The sequence below is a fragment of the Plecotus auritus genome (assembly GCF_963455305.1).
Source record: "Plecotus auritus genome assembly, chromosome: 1".
NCBI classification, from domain to species: domain Eukaryota; kingdom Metazoa; phylum Chordata; class Mammalia; order Chiroptera; family Vespertilionidae; genus Plecotus; species Plecotus auritus.
The window spans coordinates 41,159,760-41,172,150 of NC_137770.1; the positions used below are offsets into that span (position 1 = coordinate 41,159,760).

Below are 12,391 nucleotides of genomic sequence, written 5' to 3' on the forward strand. Positions count from 1 at the left end.
GCAAATATTAAATAATAATGAATTAACAAATACGTGTTGAAAGCTCTTGTACTCGTTTTGTGCAGCCCAGTGATAATAAATCAATTCGATAAATGTTTATTTAGGACCTACTCTGTTAAGGCACGGTGATAGATAGAGCAAGTGGCACAGCTGCAAGTAAGGCAGCAGGAGACCAGGAGTCCCAGAGGCTCCCACCCAGGAGGTAAAAAATCCTGCTGCCGGAATGAGGGACCGGGAGGGAGGGTGTGGGACTCTGGCTGCAGAGTGTGCACAATCTGTAACTTTCCTGCTAGTTGTGAAATGTCCCAGTTGTAGGAACTAGGACCTGGGAATCTAAGAAGTGAACCCAAATGAAAGTGCTTTCTAAACTGGCAAGGGCTATACAATAGCATGGTTCTATGAGGGAAGTACTAAAAGATGAGCTGATATCAGGAAGCTAGGTCTCAAATTTTGATCTAATGTTTCATCCATCTCCAAGTTGCTTATGAATGTCCATTTGCCTTAAAATGAAACGGAATGCACTTGTTTTATTCTTACCTTTGCATAACCTTTTACATTCAGCCATTGCAACTGCACGGGTGATCAGGTATGTTTTGCTGCAAAACCAACACATGCCGCAGAGTGACCTCATCTCCGTTGCCACGTGCCCGTTCACAGAGGACATTCAAGGGCACACTAATACACACGGCTCGGCACAGATGGAACTGACCTCCCGGTTAACAATTAAAGTAGGAACGAACACCAGATAGGTAGAAATTATAATTACTCCCCTAAGCAAAATAATAAGACAAAATGACATTTTTCATTCCTTAGGAAAGACTTTAACCCAAGGTTGCGGCTTCATCGCAGTAATGGGGGAGTTAAACACATTAAGCCCACAAAAATCAAAACTGCTATCTCACAAAAGTTCACCTGCCTGTAAATTATATTCCTACTAGCCTTTCTCTTTTCTTGGTGACCGGTCAATTATATTAGGGGGTCTTTCCTCTTGTGTGTTCAGTCCTTGTGCTGTGATTGGCTAAAGTCAAAATGCCAAAAAGAACTTGCAGTTGACCAAAAACAAGCCACAAATACACCAAAGAATCTTAACTGAGTGAACCAAATTTATTTCCTCTAAGAAATTATGAACATTTTCTCAATGTTAAGTATTTTTAACTGTATCTTCTTCTATGTCCAGACCAGCAGATACTAAAAACTAGTAAAAAAAAATAAATTAATTAAAAATCAAATTGCTTGTCCTCTCCCTCCTTCTCAGGGCATTTTAAAATTTATAATCTCTCTGGCATTTATCATAGACTTACCATATGTTACGTACCATACATCATATTCAATGTATTCCTTATGGAAGTTTCTTGCATTCCATAATTTTGTAATAAAATCATATGTATATTCAGTTGAAATGTCTATAGCTCTAAGTATATTTTTCATGCTCAATTAGAGATTTTATGAAGCAATTTTTGAGGATAATGATAAAATCGCTTATTACTGCAAACGAAAACACCACAAAAACTTAGTGACTTAAAACTTTAAAAAAACACCCATGGTCTGTCAGCTGGGTTAAAGGCAGGGTCATGAAGTTCAAATACAGCTACTATGGAGCAAGTTTTGGAAGAGAGGGGATGTGGGTTGTGAAATACCTCTAAATTGTCAACTACAACTATAATTCCAAGGAAGAGAAAGCAGGGCAATTTGAGTGTAAACAAAATGTTCAAGTAAAGAAGGAGTTATATTTAGTACTATGTGTGGGATAAAAATGATTAAGAGCACAGCCAAAGAAGATACATTAACTGAAGAAGCAAGGAACAGTGAAAGGGACAAGGAGATACAGGAGATAAGGAGGTTCACCCTAGGTGAGATCACTGAAAAGGTTTGAAATATTGGATACATAATTTAAACTTGAAAAAGAGAAGTCCTGTTGAAGAACTGGAGACAGGAGGCGATGAGGTCAAAAAGACAGGAGAGAAGCAGACTTTCAATCACTTAGAATAAGTGAATAAGCAGTGAGTGTTTCCTCTGTGCCAGACCCTGTGCTGAGCCCTGGGATGCTTTAATGGTGTGCTTCTAGAGCATCTGAAGGGCATGCACTGCCTGGAGTTCGGCCAATGGACTCTACTCCTGCATGTTATTGCAGGGAGAATGACAGCAAAGTCAGACAGCTCAGTGACTAGAGGGGGAAGGCAGATGAGAGCAACATCACCTTTAGGGTGAAATTTTCCTTTTCATTCTTTAGTTTTCTCCACTTATAATTAAGGATAAAATATGGGTAATACTTTACTTCATTTGCAGAGGCATGAGAAATGCAAGGTTTAGTTTTATTTTAGAATGTTAAAAAAAGCCCGGCCAGTGTGGCTCAAGAGGTTACAGTTCAATTCCCAATCAGGGCACATGCCCAGGTTGGGGGCTCAATTCCCAGGGTGGAGCATGCAGGAGGCAGTCAATCAGTGATTCTCTCTCATCATTGATGTTTCTATCTCTCACTTCCTCTCCCTTCCTCTCCCTTCCTCTCCAAAATCAATACAAAAAAAAAAGAACCAGTGTCAAACATAAACTTTGTGGTATGGCCTCCAATAAGTCTCCATGGAGTGAGAGCCTTATACATAGAGTGCAGTAGATAATAATAATAACACTGACTGGATGTTTATTATGTGCCAGACACTATTGTACAGGCTTCACACAAATTAACACATTTAATCCTCACAGTAACCAAATGAGGTAGATACAGTGCTCATCATCCCCTTTATACAGATGAAAAAATTGAGGCATAGAGAATTTAAGTGCCTTGACCAAGTTTACACAGGTAGTAAGCAGTGGAACTGTTCTTTAGACCCAGAATATCTGGTTCTAGAATCCATGCAATATAGTGCCTCTTAATTGCTTTTTAAATGTTTAACTTATACCTATTGGCTGACTGTCCTTTTATATGTCTATCATTGTCAGCACTTCTAGCATGTAGGATGCACTTCCATCTCCCAAAGTGACTAAAAAGCACAGGGCCAAAGATGCCTATTCTCAATACACTGGGCGGTGGGAGTTGCGGGGGGGGGGGGGGGGGGGGGCGCGAGGGCGGGGATCAGAACCTGTCCTGGCTGACCCTTCAGTGAGAGCTTAAACATAAAGCTTAAAGCTCAGGCCATCTAAGGAATCTAACACTCTCCCTGAGATGCAAGACAGCCATTTCACTCTTAGCAGATGCCACGCTCATCTCTGCTTACTGCTCTGCTGCCTCAGCGCCACACACACACACACACACACACACACACACACTCTCTCTCTCTCTCTCTCTCACTCCACTCGGTGAGCCAGCCTATTCAGTCTCCTCCTCATTGTTACAGGGGGACTGGCACATCCAGCTCTCCTGTTCCTGCCCCCCCTTTCCCCCCCCCCCCCCGCCCCTCCGCCCCAGATCACTTCCATCCTAGTTACTAAAAGCTTACTTCAACTTCTGTGCCCTTCTGACGCCTCGCTCTTAGGATAGGAGTTCATGGTTTTGCCAAGGAACTGCCTGCTTGTTCAGGAACTGGGCAGGCATCTCACCCCTGGACTGGAGTTGCCAAACTTGGGCCACCTTTGTTGGTGGCTGTTTCTACTGTAGCTGAGTCCTCAGCCAAATGCTAACACCAGCATGGGCGAAGGAGAGGTCGAAGCTCATTGCTCTGGGAAAACAGGCCAAGCTCAATTTTTTTCAAATTTCCATTTTCAAAGGCTCAATGTCAGTATTATAAATATCAAAGTATCAAGTTTCACTGTCTGATGTAAGTTGGCAACCCTTGGCCTTTTTACATGAGCCATGGATAAGATGGTGTTGAAGGTAACAGAGAGCCACTCATGATACTATTAAGAAAAGAGGGTTTTGCTGTAAGTCTCCACATGGATTAAAAATGGAAGTGAGGCCAAAACCGGTTTGGCTCAGTGGATAGAGCGTCGGCCTGCGGACTGAAGGGTCCCAGGTTCGATTCCGGTCAAGGGCATGTACCTTGGTTGCGGGCCCGTCCCCAGTAGGGAGTGTGCAGGAGGCAGCTGATGGATGTTTCTCTCTCATCGATGTTTCTAACTCTCTATCCCTCTCCCTTCCTCTCTGTAAAAAATCAATAAAATATATTTAAAAAAATGGAAGTGAGGCAGATCTAGGGACCAGTGGGCCATCAACCCCTCAGAAGATGCCTGATTTCTAATGTGTTGCTGTGTTTCTCTTTCTCTCTCCAGGCGGGTTTCCTCTGCTGTTATTTTCTTTTCTCTCTGACTTTTGCAGAACACATTGAAAATTAAGTTCCTCTGAATCATAATGGGTCAGCTTCTGCTCCAAATAATACTTCCTGAGTTCCTTCTCTTGGCATTTCTTACTTCACATTTCTGAAAGAGGGAATACACATCTTTTGAACATCAGGTATTACAAGTCAGTCTTGGGCTGGGTTATCTCTCCTGTTTCTCTCTCTCTCTCTCTCTCTCTCTCTCTCTCTCTCTCTCCCCCTCCCTCCCTCCTCCCTCCCTCCCTCTTCTTCTCTGTCTCTCAAGTGCAGATTGCCTCACTAGAAGCTACTATGGGCTGGTAGATACTATAAACATGTTTAATGTAAATGGGATATTTGAGGCTGAATTGAAACAAGCTCTTGGTAACATGGTATTAACATTATAAATCTCCACAATTAAATTAAAGTGACACGATTTTTAAAAGTTTAATGTTCAAATTTACAATAATTTCTAGTCAGCCTTTATTTTAATCTTTAAGATGTAAGATTATCCATATTTTTCAAAGTTAATTCTTCAATAAAATCATGTACTATTTTGGAAGAAAGCAGATTTTTAAATGAGTAAATTATCAAAGAAAAATTCAATACTACTTACAATCTCTTTCATCTTCTTAAGCTTCAAAAGTATCCTCAGCTTTTTCAATTTTTTCCCTGGAGTTTGAGTTCCACTATCTACAAACTTACTTTAATTTAGCCCAAATGATCATTACAAATGAAACTGCCAGAAGCAACAAGAAATGTTCGAAGGACTTATCCTTATTATTTGGTTTCTAACTTAGGAAGGATCTACAAGGCCAAGGTTCAAAAAAAGTATCCTCTAAAGATAATTTGTGGAAGAGAGATACAAATTCCAAGATGAAGATATATTTTAGCAATAAAAGGTGAAGTAGCTTTAGCTACAAAGTATGAGTTTTCATCATTTTAATTTAAAATGTTCTTACCACAATCTAATCAAGAGTATCTCCTTCTTCCAAAGACGGATTTCCATGGTAATTTTTGAAATTTCTTGTTCTAGATAAATCCATCATTTCTTCTTGCCCACAGCCCTTTTTTGGATAAACTTTCATATCCCTTGTTAGAGAGTGGGAATTTTTGAGCATGCTTACTACTACCATTCCAGAGAGGCCGTGGACTATGCCCCAGATAGAGTTGTCAGTGCTGACACCAGGCCAGGCCTTGAGATATGGTCTCATGGCCCCTTTCCCCTTGCACCTCACAAAATAGCCTTGCAAGATAGAACACTGTCAGCTTTCTGAAGAACAGGATGACCCTGTGAATAACATGGTCGTCAATGGCATGATCCTGACGTTGCTTGGGAAAAACTGTTTTATCTTGGGTTACTTGCTCTGCAAAAACAGGATGTGGTTAATGTGCTTAAAAGTGGTCCTGCAAAAAGGGTAGGTGCTGCTCTCTGGACTCCCTGTGTGGAGAAAGGCAGAGCAGTCGCAGCCGGCCGGCTAATAAAGGCTCCCTAAATTTAAATTTGGTCTGGACTCCAGTGGTCGTTCACTCGCGCTCGCTCCACAACATCCCTGAAAGATAGGACTCATCCCTTTGGTAATTGGACCAATAGTGGGCATGTGAGTCAAGTTAGGTCATTCATGTTCTCCTAGAAATTTGGGAAATTTAAACATAGAGACCTGATCAATCCACATGTTAGGCTCCAGAGCCTATAGATTGAATATAATTAACTGGTAATAGAATTGGCTTTATAGCCAAATTTAAAATGTAGCTAAATGCAAAGTTAAAAGCAGCTGAAATTATGGGGAAGCAGACCTAAAAGGCCTGTGGAAGAAGCTGGTTTCCCCAGGAAAGATGGATCCAACATGCAAGGAGAAGTAAAGAGAATATTCTGAGGAAGAGCAAGAGAAATGATCTGCCTGAAGACGAGGTCCCCAGAGGTCCCGAGCTGTGTCATTAATCATAGGATTTCTTCAGACCTTTACAATAAATTCCTCTTTATTTCAACTCGCTTGAGTATGTGTGTGGGTGTGTTTTTTTTCCTGTAATGAGATTAAGATAATTCTGTTTTTATGTGCATGTTTTTAATCTGGATGAAGACTGGATTTAGGATGCCTCGGGAGACAGAGGGGTTGGCCTCCACTCCTGCTAGTGCCCCCTGAAGAAAATGGAAGGCAAACACCAAAGCATGCATTTCTTAAATAATTGCAAAGAACAGCAGTTTCACCCAGAATGGGATTTGATGAGTAACTTCTGTGACTGAGATGGAACTTAATAGAAATGCTTTTTCTAATAAGAGGGATGATTCAGTCATTGCAATTGTTCAGCAAATTATACTGAGCATCCACTGTATGTGCTAAGTCCTTGTGAATGGTTCTGGAGCCCTTAGGAGATTAGGCAAGTTATAAAGTTTCCAGTGGGACCATGAGTAAATCAGTTATTATATAATGTACCTTAGACCACTGAATGCTAAGCATGAGTTCAAATGAAGAGCACTGGGCTGGAGATTTGGGAGGTTTGGACCACATATAAAAAAATCAGCCCTTTCTTGCTTTGAACAAAGCCCCTTGAGCAAGTTTCTGAGGTAATTCCAAACAAGTCAATGAACATCTATTAAAAATCAACTAGTGTTGGGAACTAAACATACTCTAAGATGAAAACAGCTTTTTAGACTAGGAAGCAAACAAAAAAACACACACACATCCAAGTGTTTTATCCTGATAAGAAATACCATTTACTCATTAGACCCCTGTATGTATTGATGCCTGAAAGTTGTGTTGATAGATTCTGTAACCGTCTAAGACCATTGTGACTTCTTGATCTCCTGTCATTAGTTTAAATTTGATCCTGTTAGGAACAGATGTGGTCCCAAATAATGTCATTATAATTTGAGAAGAGCATTGATAATTAAAAACCCTCAACTTGCTTTATGGTTAAAGTCCACTAAGTCCTAGCCCTGGAAACAGAGTGTCAGTCTTTAAGCAATGATATATTTGGGCCATTTTTTGCTGTTGAAGAAAGGGGCAAACAGTATAACTTTCTGAATCTACAGCTCATGAGTAACACATCAGCTGTCAGCACGGCAAATCAAAGAGAGCAGTCTGGCCAAGAGCTGAAGCTGTCCGTCACATCGACGAAATACAGAAGAACATACAAATATCTTTGGATTCCTAAATCAAATTGCCTCTTTATTCCATGACAACTCAAGAAACCATCTTAGAATCTGTTAAGGGTCCCAGCACAGTTGGGATTGGAGACTGAGAGGGGAAAGCACAAAATAAGAAAGTATTTAGAGAGCATCTTGTCCTCCCTAAGTGCTTCATAATCATAATGTTATGGTTGAGTGCCTATCAAATTATAGCTGAAGATCAAGCAAAACACAGACATTTTCAGAGCAGTTACTGCTCACTTAATGGTCTGGTAGGGCAAAAGATAAATTCTTGAAAATGTCAGGTATTCAATAAGTCATATTCTTAGAGAGAAAGAAAAAAAATCCTTCCAGAATCCAGGCTCATTACCTAAGATAAAAGTCATGGGTCATGTCCAGCAGGAATTTACAAAGAAAACACAAATGTTGCAACATTAGTCCCAAAAGCTCCATCATCAACCCCGGGGGATTTTAGCTGTTCTGATTTATTCAGCTACGTTCTGCCAAATGTCATGCTATCAAGAAGCAAAAGACTCCAGCGGGGTCTTTTGGGGACGCCTGGAGCCCAAGGGGTGTGGGCCAGGCACAGGCATTAGGGCACCGCGGGACTCAGCCAGGGAAGGCGGGCTGGGGTCTGCGGCTCCATGAGAGCTCCTGACCAGAAGTCACAGAACGTCCTGCTGCAGAACCTGTGTTGCCGGATTCTGGGCAAGAGCGAAGCTGATGTAGCCCAACGGTTCCAGGATGGCACACAAGTTATTGGCAGCAACTTCGCCTTAACTGTTGAAGGAGATGAAATTCTAGTAACTGAAAAAAATAAAGACAGTATTCACTTGACAAAGAAGAGAAGCAAATACTGCATTGTCTGCAAAACTCCATAGAAACTTCATTCATAAGGAGTTTTGAAAAATAGTCATCTCTACCTCTTGCTGAGCCTTAGTGAAGATCCATGCAAGCAGCCAAACAAGGTTTCTAGCTATGCCACGTTATTTGCTCTCGCATTACCAAGAGATGCCCACTCACCTCCCTGCTCCTATGCCAGGCCTCGGACTCTCCCATTGAACCACCAGGATTGCAGCCCCGAGTCAGCAAAGGGCTCTCTGGCCCCAGGGGAAGCAGCAGCACCAGCAGTGCAAGCCCACAGTCTCACCAAGACCCCGGGAGTAGAAGACTGTTTTCCACAGCAGTTGGGGGTCATGTCTTGCATGGACTTTAACTGCAAACCAGCCTTCTTTACAACCCGCTTTCTTAAAAGGCATCCCCAACACTGTTTTTTGCAATGTGACAAGGGCAAGGAGACATGTGGAAATTACTGAGGCAGCCCTTGTCAGAGACATTTTGTATGTATTGCAGGGCATAGATGGCAAAATCATCAAGATGAGCAACACTGAGCATTGTTACAAAGTAGAGGGAAAGGCAACCCTAAATACATCTTTGAGGGATATAATAGTCAGACTGGCTGAGTTGGGATAGTTACACAATAAAATCAGGAAATACACAGGCCAGAGGAGTCTAGACTGTTCATTTGGACTTGTAGGTCAGAGCTTTTGTGCTGCTTTGCATCAAGAACTCAAAGAATATAACCTATTGCTCTGTTTTACCTTCCCAGCTATAGTCAGAGGATGATCAGGGTGTGGATTTGGACTTTGAGAGCAGCCCAACACTCCAGTGCCTCCTGGTCTGGACATCCGATCCCAAGATAATACTGAAGACTCTTGCAGCCCTGGGGGACCACTGCCAACAATGGAAAGGAGGTGAGCTAGCCTCCGCTGTCCACACTGCATGGGAAACAGGAGACCTGTACATGAGGTCCCTGGTGCATCACCTTCTTAGTGTTTCATCCTGTCCTGAGCTTCCTTTACCGTTGGATATAGGACAGGGAACGCGAGGACATACTGTGAAGTAAGGACGGCTGCTCTACTGTCAGACTCAGATAGCATAAACTTACTCAAATGGCAAGTTTATGTCAAAGATAGGATGAGGACTCCTAAGCCTTAGTCCAGTTTTCCTTGCAGAACAATATGATATGTTCTCTTGCTTTGCATGATTACATGAAACTAAACTAACGGTGGTGCGAACAATTTTAATGAAACAAGTTACTTGCATTTGTACCCATTGTATAGTTAGTTCTGCTGTAATGTAATGTGTGTTCCTAAAAATCCACTGTGCTAAAATCTCAGAGTAAAAAACCACAGGAATTCTGACTAGTGGGAGGAAGGGGGGCATCATGCTAAAAACCCTTGCCAGTAATGTGAAATTTTTAAAGTCTAGCAACTTAATAGAAGTTGTAGCACAGTTTTAGGCACATAGTAAATTGCTAAGAAATATGTAATTTCTAGAATAAAAATGGCTTTTACCTTGAAAAAGCCCTGTTCTTGGCTTGCAGACATGGGCCGAAGGAGGCTTGTCTGAAGTGGAACAGAGGGTTGTGGCTGCCAACACACACAACAAATTGAGGTGGCTGGTGGGTTTGAGATGTGTCTGTGCGATTTGTGGATTCCCATGTGGCTGGCTTGCTGTTTTCACCTAGTTTCTCGTGGGTGAAATTGCCCTTAAGCAATCATGAAATTTGTGTTATGCTCAGATAGTTTCCTAATCAGTTGGGTCATAACAAGTTGTTTTAAAAACAAGCACAATAGCAGAACCAACTGTATGTGGTATTATTTTGTGGGTGTTTTGGAAACACATACATGGCATTCTGTTTGTGCATATGCATTGTGCAAGTCGCTCAATACCTTCCATGATGGTATTATAGTTGTACTTTATTACTGCATATTATTTCACTGTATGGACATATATTTATTTAGCAACTCTGTTGATGGAGATCATGTTCTTTGCAGTTTTAAACTTTATGAACATTATTAAAGTGGACACCATTTTAAAAAAGAAGAAGAAGCAAAAGACTACAGAGTGAATGATTTGGAATGGACCCTGACACAAAACCCCTTGATAGTAGGTAGACTGTAGCTATGGAAAGATGAGACAAGCAGGTAAGTTGAATAAATATATAAGCAAATCTGGTTTTGAATCCCAGGGCCATCATTTGCTAGCTCTGTGACTTTGGGCAAGTTATTTAACAATTCTGAACCTAAATTCTCTCTTCTGTAAGATGGCTGTAATAGTACCTACCTCATAGGGTTATTATAACATGTAGAGCATAGTACCTGGCATGTGGTAGGCAATCAAGAAAGATCAGTCTTGCCTGGCCAGTGAGGCTCAGTTGGTTGAGCATCATGCGATGTTCCAGGAGGTCGCCGGTTCAATTCCCTGTCAGCATATGCCCTGGGTTTGATCACAAGCTCATCAATGTTTCTCTCTCATCAATGTTTCTATTTCTCTCCCCCTTCCTCAATCACTAAAATTAATAAAAACATATTTAAATTAAGGAAGAAAGAAAGGAAGAAAGAAAGAAAGAAAGAAAGAAAGAAAGAAAGAAAGAAAGAAAGAAAGGAAGGAAAGGAAGAAAGGGAGGAAGATCAGTTTCTATTCCCTAGCATGGCCCAGAAATAATGTCAATTTATAGATTGCTTTTCATTATACTTTACCTATTTCTCCCATTGAATTGGAGAGACAATATTGTAGAATGGTTAAGCACACAGCAAATGGAGTTGAATTACCAGGGCTCAAAGCCTGGTTTTATCGATTTCCAGCTGTGTAACTTCAGGCTTGTTACTTAACCTCTTTGCAATTCGGTTTCCACTGAGGATGAACTGAATTAATACAGACACTTGGAACAGTGTCTGGCACATAGTGAATACTATAAGATTTAGTTACTGTCATTATTCCTACTGTTGATAACTATCCTGGATAAAATATGTACATATCCCTTCAAGGAACTTATTCCAATTAAGTTTTCCCCTCCAGTTGTCAACTCATGTCTTGGATAATGTTCATCTTGAACCACTTTGGTACTTTCTATTTTTATGGCAGATGGTATTTTTCCAAAAACAACTGCAACTCCCATCTCACATGCTCTTCTGCAAAGTGACCTGTCACTTCTCTACAAATAGGTGGTGTGTCCTGCTCCCCTGGAATCTGGGTGAGTTTTTGACTGCTTTAGCCAATAGAGTGTGGAGGAGCAGAATCAATGCATCTCTTTTGTGCTTTATCCAAGTGATGCTATGGGTCATAACAGGTGATTCAGCTTCTGCCTTGTTTGTATAAGGAAGTCAAACCACACGGAATGGCCACACATAGGTGCTCAGGTCAACAATACTATAGCTTAACCCTGGTGCCAGATATGGGTGTGAAGCAGCCCCCATAGGACTGTAGCCCCAGTATTTGAATCACCCTTAGCTTTTAAGCAAGCCTTCTTAGCTGAGATCTCAGCTATCATGGAGCGGAATCGATGCATTCCTTCTTGTGCTTTATCCAAACTCCTGACCTGTAGAATCCAGGAGCATGTTAAAAATGGTGCTTGTTTTAAGCTGCTCTATTTTGAGGTTGTTTGTTATGCACCAACAGTAACTGGAACACTTTCTTTCTAGGAGAAAGTTCCATTATTTTAAACTTTTCTGAAGTGAACATGTGAAAAAAATTATTTTTCAATGAACAGAAAATATGGCCCCCTTCATAATAATTCATGGGAGTCACTTGAAAAATAGACATTTTCAATCATATTTTTTCCTTCAGGAGCTGATGGGCAGGGCCTGGAACTGATGTTTATATATTATATGTCAAAAAGGTCTGCATGGTTTTCCTCCTCCAACACGTGCACAATTATTTTTCTAGAACTAGAATTCCCAAGAATAACGTCTTTTTTTTTTTTTTTTTTTTTTTTTTTTTTGTAACTGGAGCAACGAAAGTCTCTCTGGTGTTTTCTAACTCTGAACTAGAAATCATTTAGAAATGGTCAAACAGCTGTATTCAATTATCACTGAGCATTTAAAACAGCTAGTGGTCTCAGGTTCAGAATTACTCACCGCCACTTGTTAAAACGGTGAAAGGGTCTCTATCAACTAACATGTATACCGCCTTTGAATTCCTGTGAGCCAGCTGTGCCGCTTTCTGCGCAGCATCACTGTGGAGAGGCCAG

General features: G+C 41.1%; 1 pseudogene across 1 annotated transcript; it reads left to right on the forward strand.

Moving 5' to 3' along the window:
- Window positions 1–8,000: 8,000 nt before the first annotated feature.
- On the forward strand, window positions 8,001–9,262 carry LOC308258071 (gamma-tubulin complex component 3-like; annotated as a pseudogene). The gene has a single exon. The product of its transcript is annotated as a gamma-tubulin complex component 3-like (transcript).
- Window positions 9,263–12,391: the final 3,129 nt, after the last annotated feature.